The following is an 8,309-nucleotide window of genomic DNA, read 5'->3' as shown; positions in this document are numbered from 1 at the left end:
ATCTGTTTTTCGGCGTCAAACATGGAGCAAACGGCGGCTCACTGCAGTTTCTGTTTAAATGTGATCAGTTCTCAGTTCTTTCTCGGATTTTAGGCTCTACTGTGTTTGCATTTCTTCCCTCTTTTATCTTTTAAAAGTCTGCATACTGTGCATGATCACTGCACCATGGCCAACATGTGCATCCTTTACTCTCACCCTGGTCACATGATTTGGGTGACGCATGTTTCTCTTTGGAGTTTTTGGGAATGTATCAGACTTTATGATTTCCTTTTTACAATCTCCTATGCAGTGACGTCACACGCAGACACTTAATTTAAACATTTATTAAACACCACCGTCTCCCCAAGCGGCATCATGTGTCTGCACTAAGTTTTTTAGTTAAATGGAATGTATAAACTAACATATATGACAAATAAACACCTGGATAGTGACATTTATCAAGTACATAAAGGTACACAAATATGTAGTCACTGGCTTATTAATTAAATCATATTCTGCCATCGCTGATGCTTTATAAAAAAGGAAAAATTGGCACGATCATTACCTCGACCCACTCATCTCTCAGTGGTGTTTGATGTGTTAATTGCACCTGTACGGTGTCCTATAACTGGATGAACGCCCTGTTTATGGTTATCAATCAACCCGCTACACATGTCCTCGCAGCCTGGGCTCTTGGTCAGGCGCCAGCATCCTATTGGCTGGACAGCAGTGAGGCGGAACAGAGATGAGTGACAGCTAACGAGCCGGGGACTGAGCAGTGTGACGGACCACTGACAAGTTAACAACCTCTGCCTTTATTCATCCTCACATGCAGCTGCTCATTTGTCCGCACTGAACATTTTTTACTCGCGCGGTAATAAAATATCTTAATAGAAAACCTATTTATTGAGGTAACCATGGAAACTAAGTGCGCGTACTGACGTATTCCATTTGTGCACTTTTGGTTGCTTGAGCACATCTTGTCACAAGTTGCCAAATTCTCTATCTTACATCAATGATTAGTTCTCTTTTTTATGTAAAAACAAACATTTAACTGGATTTAAAATGTATGTAGACTATATGAATAAATGTAACTATTGTTCAAAGGTAATTCCCAACTCCATGGATGTTTAAAAAGTGCTTTTAAAAATACTTTTTCCCCTCACTTCTAACGTAATCATCTGCTGACTCAGTGACTGGGAAACAAATAATCATTAATAAATAAATAAAACAAAGAATCAATAATCAACCAGTTACAGTTTTTGAGAAGGAGGTTAAGGTAGAAACCTGTACAAAAATAACAATAAGTATTAGTAATATAAACTTAAAAAGAAAACCCAGTACAAGTTTAGGTGTGAAGAATTGCACATAATTTAATTGGGTAACTAATTCAATTTGTCTAAATTTAGGTAGAACGACCATATTTACAGTATGGAGTGTTTTTCTTCTGAAAAAAAGATTATAAAAACAAACAATTTCTCACTGCAAAACTCTAGTTTTTTTTGTACAGATGTAATAAATTGACACAAACTAACAGAAAACTAAGCATGAGATGTTTTACATAGGGAAAGATGGAGATTCCCTCTAGTTGGGTTTTTATGCACTTGTTAATTATTATTAGAATATTAAACCAGATAAGATAAGTTTTATAAAGACTCAACAGTGTGTTAATTATGGATAATATAATGTTGAGGAACATGTGTTGTGTCTAGTTCTTCAAAATCTGAACGTTTTGTTCTCTTTTTGAACACAAAATCAAACTTTTTCATCATCAATCAGATACCTAAAACAAACATGTTGAAGAAATGTTTTGTTTGTTCATATAAAGTTCCAAAATCACAAAAAAACGTACAAAATCCAACTTATTCCCTTCAAATAATCCCCCAAAAAGTTGGTAAAACTTTATTTATTATCATCTCTATTTGTTAGTACTCCTGACTTCCATCTGTATCGCGCGTCTCACTGCCCACGTGAAAGTGGACAGTCAGTGAGCAGCACACAGGAATGCGGCCAGCGGAGCCTCCACTGTGCCTCTGTGAGTTTCCAGAGGGGCCCTGATGTGCCGCTACCTGCCCACGCACATCTGTCTGCTCTCCGTCTTCCTCTCAATGGCACCCTCGCCTTAGATCATCTCCTCTTTCCTCCACGCTTGACTTGCACTTGGCTTGCGTGGAAAAAATGTAGACCGTCTCTCGCCTCTCTCCTCCCTGGAACTTTGATGTCTCAAGTGTGATTGCTCTCGGATTGTGGCCGCTTTCCCTTGAAGGTTTTTGACATGAAAAGCACACTGGGCTCTCAGGTTTATCCCATGGCCAGTGATCCAGGACTAAAACAATCAGCCTGGCTCACTGCGGGATACTGTTACCAGGGAGAGTGGGGCACCGTGCATAGGGGTTTCCTCAGCCATGAAATACACTTTTCTTCCGAGTTCCCAACACATTTGCGGCGTGTTGATTGAATTATACCAGTTCACGCTGTCATTAATAGATTTTTGCTTGACTTAAGTGCAGGTCGATGCTGGCGCACAAACAGGCAGAGGCTACATTTATGTGTTTGCACAGATGTGGGCGACTAAAAATGACTCGGTGTTTCGTAATGAACGAAAAAAAAAGCAATGAGGCCAGTAATTTGCTTTAAGATTGACCCAATCTGATAAGTATGATAATGTGACATGCCATTAACAGCAGCGGCACAAGTGACAACCCTTAAGCTTCACTTACACTTTCATTAAATATTGATCTTATCCGCGCTCGTTTATGCTCCAGTCGGCAAATTACGGCAGATAGACATATTCCCGTGACAGCGGCGCTGACGATAATCGTCCGTCTTCGCGTGACATTTGGCATAACTGGTGTTTTATGAGCTGGAGTGCCATCGGTGCTGCTGGTGGAGGAGAGAGAATAATTCCATGCTGTGCTCGGGGTCTCCATTATGCCAGATTGTATCTTGTCTCACTGAGGGCACAGTGTGACCGTTAATCCACTTGAGCAGCATCTCTCGTGGAATAGAGAGGTTAAACAGCTCACGTTGTACTGAGCAACTTTGGTGAGGTGGTTCGTGACACATTCTGACAAAGACAGAAGCAGGGTTTTTACTTTCGAATCCTCTAATGCAGGGGTGTCAAACTCATTTTTGTTCAGGGGCCACATACAGCACAATTTGATCTCAAGTGGGCCGGACCAGTAAAAATAGTAAAATAATAGCATAATAACTTATGAACAACAAGAACGCCTTGCTTTTTTTTCTCCTTTGTTTTACATTTAATGAAGGATATTTTTACAAAACATGAAATTTCTGGAGAAATATAAGTGCAATTTCAACAATATCGTGCCTAAATGTACTATTTACACATCGCACTGGATCTAAAAAGGCACAAACATATAGTCACAGGTATCTGGAAGAGATTTAGATTGTAATCGTAGTGTGAAATTTTAACAAATTCATCCTGTGGGCCGGATTGGTCCCTCTGGCGGGCCGGTTCTGGCCCCCGGGCCGTATTTTTGACACCCCTGCTCTAATGGAACCAAGGTGGATGGTTTAAGGTCCTACTGAGGGAAGACTGAAGGATAAATAACAAGTTAATTCAAGGTTTGAAGGACATCCCACATCAAATTCAACTTCAACTTGGACCGAACCATATAAGGCTTTCAAAAATGTGTTTGATATCGCAGTTATGATCACATAATGTCGGCATCTTACATATTTATTAAGGGGAAAAGCTGCAGATTGTATTTTATTGTTCAATCAATCAATGTTTATTTATATAGTAGCTCTTAACGATATCTGCGAGCGACTCAAAGTACTTCATGTAAAAAAGGAAAACAGGAAAACCGAGTGATGGAACACAAAAAAATCACATGTAACAACGTTCCAGGCGTTCGGAGCAGCAACAGCAAAGGAACGCTCACCCCATTGTTTATATCTTGACCTGGGGACTAAGGCCATTCATGGCTTTAAAAGCAAATAAGTAAAGTCTAAAAGGAAACCGGCAGCCTATGAAGTTGATATAAAACAGAGCTAATGTGTTTGCAAACATTCTCTTAGACGTCGTACGTGCAGTATACGTCATCCTATACCGTGACGGCCAAACATTTGAGTCGAGTGAAGTTGCTTGAGCTAAGGAAGACTTTAAGTCTTTCCCAAAGGACAGACTCGTGTTATCCGAGATCCAACAACACACCTCAGAGGCGGGAGTTCCGATGCCTCTTCCCCCTTGAGTTTCCAATGAATGAATGAATGAATGAATGCAAGCTCAAACATGCTCGCTAAACTAACAGATATTATACAACACGTCCGCGCCGTCGACGGTCTCCTAATGATACCATGATTACCGTCTGAGCTGCAGGATCTCCAGTGGTGTCTTATCATCCAGGGAGCTCAACATACCTGAGAGACCAGAAAAGCCCGGCATTAGCTGCCACTATTGTTGCCTTAATACCTCCTTCAATTATCCACAAGCAGCTCTTTAGTGCGGCCACTGCGTCGGAACCTCCCCGACTGGTTTTTCCACCAATTTTTGTCCCTGATTATCTGGATCACTGGGTGTTAAAGGACCCACGCACAGACAAACACAAATTCACGTGGGGGAGCTGGGAGGCAGGAGCTGAAATCTCTGTAACTACCTGTGTGTCGGGGGACAAACAGTCCCACCACACACAGTGTTTATTTAGCCACAGCTTTTTTTCTCCCTGTAAAACCAGGAAATAATTCCTTTTTTCCGTCTGTCTGTCCCCCAAAACATTCAGAAGTGTCTAAATATACCTCATATTTTAAGTTTATAGAATGTAGACATTCAGATTATAGTGTTGGACACTCTAATTGGACTTTAGGTGTGTCTATGTGGCCCTGTGATGGACTGGCGACCTGTCCAGGGTGTGACCCCCGAGACTGAGAGTGAGAGAGATTATAGCATTTGCTCAATATCTGTCAGATAATCCGGTATAATATGTCACAGAGTATAGTCTGATTACGACTTACATGTAAAAACTCCAATAATTATAGTTTATACATTTCTACATAGTGCGACTACAATCAGAATACTCCGCAGGTCTTAACCCAGTCATTGTTTATTTTTGAATATGGCCATATTTGCGTCAAGGGAACCAGAAAAATACTGTTTACTGTTTTTGGGGTGGTGTATTATTCAGATTATGGTCTTAATCTGGTTGATGTGGGTGTGTAAGTGTGAGGATTTGACATTGAGGGTGGATCCCTCCAGTTCCTTTGCTAGGAAAATATGTAAAAATGTGTCAAATATCAGGCAATTTAACTGTTCGGTTGATGAATTGCGATGGTTTTCTTTCATTAGCGTTTCTAAATAAATGTTTATTTAAGAGTTTCTGCACTGTTATTATATGTTTATTAAAGTCAGAATTCTGAGAAAAAATTCAGAATAATCAACTTTTTCTCATAATTTTGCCCTTTTTAACTTTTATTTTTATAACTTTTTATAACTTTCATAGCACTATATATATTGTCCATTGGCTGCACTGATTTCTTTAGGATCAGCCGCGTTTGTCGCCCTCTAAACACAAGCTTTAGAAAAAGAAAGAAAAACAATGGAAAACAATCCTAATCCTGACCTCTGCACTGCCCGCACTGAGGCATTACTGTGGTGTTTGAACAGGTGCAGATGAAAGGGCCACAGGTGAGGCAGTCACATGCTATGATGACCACGCTGTGACTCACCTCAGCTGCGGCCAGCTGCCTCCTGCACAGGTCCCGACGCACTGATCAAAGCCGCCCACTTCCCGCGGTGACAACACCGGCGGCTGAGTGTTGTCACGGCCGTCGACGAGCGCGTTAGTGAGATGTGCTGCTGCTGCCGCCGCTGCTGCTGTCGGGCAATGTGTGTATCCTCAGATTAATTGACACACCTGTGTTTAATTCACGCAGACGTTTGCTGGCGACCATCTCATCACACATCCATCAACACTAAGCCGCAGCTGCTTCACTCAAAGAAAGCAAAGAGAGAAACAAAGAAAAAAGGGCTAATAATCTTTCCTGTCTTGGCTGTTAATGTGCTGATGTGTGAGCTTTGATCTGACACGGAAAAATCCTGCAAGTGTCTGCTGACGCCGACTGTTTGGATGCTTTAGAGCAAGGAAACTTTACCTGCAATTATTGCAATATAAGAAAAACATGCTTTCTATACAACAAAATGCCCTAAGTCTACCACCAGTCACATTGTATTACTACCATTTCACTTATATGACATGAAATATGTCTGGCTTTTCATACAGAGAAACACAAACTTGTTTTTATATCTTAGTCATTGTTGGCATAAACCATTCGTTAGCCCTTACCCTAACCTCAACCTAATTTTAATCCTAAAACTAGGTCTTAACCCTGAAAAAGCCATGTAAAGTCATAGGGCCATAAGTTTGTATGTTTTTTTTGGACCTCACAAAGATATAAATACAAGTAAACACACACATTCTTGAAAAGTAGTCTTAGTGAGGACACCTTTACAGACGGTGGATTCCCCGGCCGTTGCAACTAAATGCCTAATGGTAACTTTTTAGTCTAAACCTAACCTAAACTGAAAACTAGCCCTAAAACTAGGTCTTCATCCTCAAAAAGCTTTGTGAGGACCAACCGAAATGTCCTCACAAAGACAGGTTTCTATCTACAACTAAAACATTAAGGCCGGAATCTATCGTACACAAAAAAGGAGCTGTAAACAGAGCGGAGGAAACGCTGTCCCACAAGTGACGAAACACCACAGGCGGAGTTACAGATAAATAAATACAGTATATAATCAAAAAATACATTTAAAAAATAGCTAAAAATGAGGCTTCATTTCACCAACTTCTCACCGAAAGCTTCCTAAACTCAGAATTTAATTTATCATTTCAAAATAGGGGTTACACTGAAAAACAGTGTACAGTCGTACATTTTAAATATAAATCAATTTTCTTTACATATTAAAATATTGTCAAATGAGTTCACACAATGCTGATTGAACCTCTCCTCTCCACGCTTCGCTCGCGATAGCGGCGTCTTCTTGCGTCGCCCGCCGACACTCCCACACTGTGTAAATGTTCTTTAGCGTCACAACTCGCAGATGCCGTCGTACAACAGCTACATCGCACTGGTAAAGTGAGATGGCTTTAGTTTCTGCAGTTTGATGCTTGAATTAATGCTTGATTCACCATCGTCAGCAGTGTTTTGGTAATCACTCAGAAATCCTCATGGGGGCGACAGAAGGATTTGATTTGTAGCAGATGGTTTATTATCAGCTCAGTGCTTTGTTTTTGACAGAGCTGCTGAAGATGCTGAGATTTTTTTGGGGGGGAGTGACCGGGATGGATAGGATTAGAAATGAGCATATCTGAGGCACAGTTTGGAAATAAAGTACGAAAGGCGAGGTTGGACAAAGGATGTTTGAAGATGGAGAAAAGAGGACAACCACAGAGGAGGATCATGGATGTTGTGGAGGAGGACGTGAGGCAGAAGAGGACAAGATCGAGGCTGATGATCCGTTGTGGCCACTTCTGATGGGAGAAACCAAACGAAGAAGTAGAAATTTGGGGGTTGTGGTGTGGTACAATTTGGCAGGGGTGTGATTGGTTTGGTTTAATGTAGCGCCCCCCATGTCAATTATTTCATACCCGGTTAAATGTTCTGTCGTTGACTTGATTTCTGCTTTTTTCACAGCCAGTGTTCAAATTTAGGGGCAAAAATAATCCTAAGAAAAATAAATAAAATCAAAACTAAGTGTAAGTTGAGTGGGGTTATGGGATTTTTTTTTTTTCCGGTTCATTGTCTGTGGTGATGGGTGTGTTCGTGCTGTTTTTCCTCTCTCCCACAGGAGCGAACAACCTGCGTGTTTTCATTAAGTCTCCTTTGCAGTCATTTGTCCCCATTATACTTGACAACTGTTAAACCAGTCAGATAAGAGACCTGTGTGTGTGTGTGTGCACTGAGATCTCACCGCGTGAAACCTCAGAAGCCAAAGATGTTGCAACTTGTCCCAGACTCGTCACAGGAAACATTCCTTATCACCACAATCTATATCTATACAAGAATAATATATTAGGATCCAGGTTGTGACCAGGAAAAGGTACGAATGACGAATGCTGCGGCAAACACTGATGCGTTAAGACAGATAATCCACCGAGAGATGAGTCGCAGGTTGGATTTTCACCCTGGTCCTATGAACCCAGCCCTGCTGTCTGCTTGGAGGTCATGTGACCAGGAAGAGGAGGTGGGAGAGGATTGAAGGAGAAGCTCAGGTGAGACCACCTCCACTACTCAAGTCTTACATTTACTATTCAGGTAACACCTTTGCAGAGGCACAGCCAGCAGCCAAGTAGACAGATCTTAAC

The sequence above is a fragment of the Solea senegalensis genome, linkage group LG19 (genome assembly GCF_019176455.1).
Source record: "Solea senegalensis isolate Sse05_10M linkage group LG19, IFAPA_SoseM_1, whole genome shotgun sequence".
In the NCBI taxonomy this organism is placed as follows: domain Eukaryota; kingdom Metazoa; phylum Chordata; class Actinopteri; order Pleuronectiformes; family Soleidae; genus Solea; species Solea senegalensis.
Note: the sequence above shows the minus strand (reverse complement) of the source record.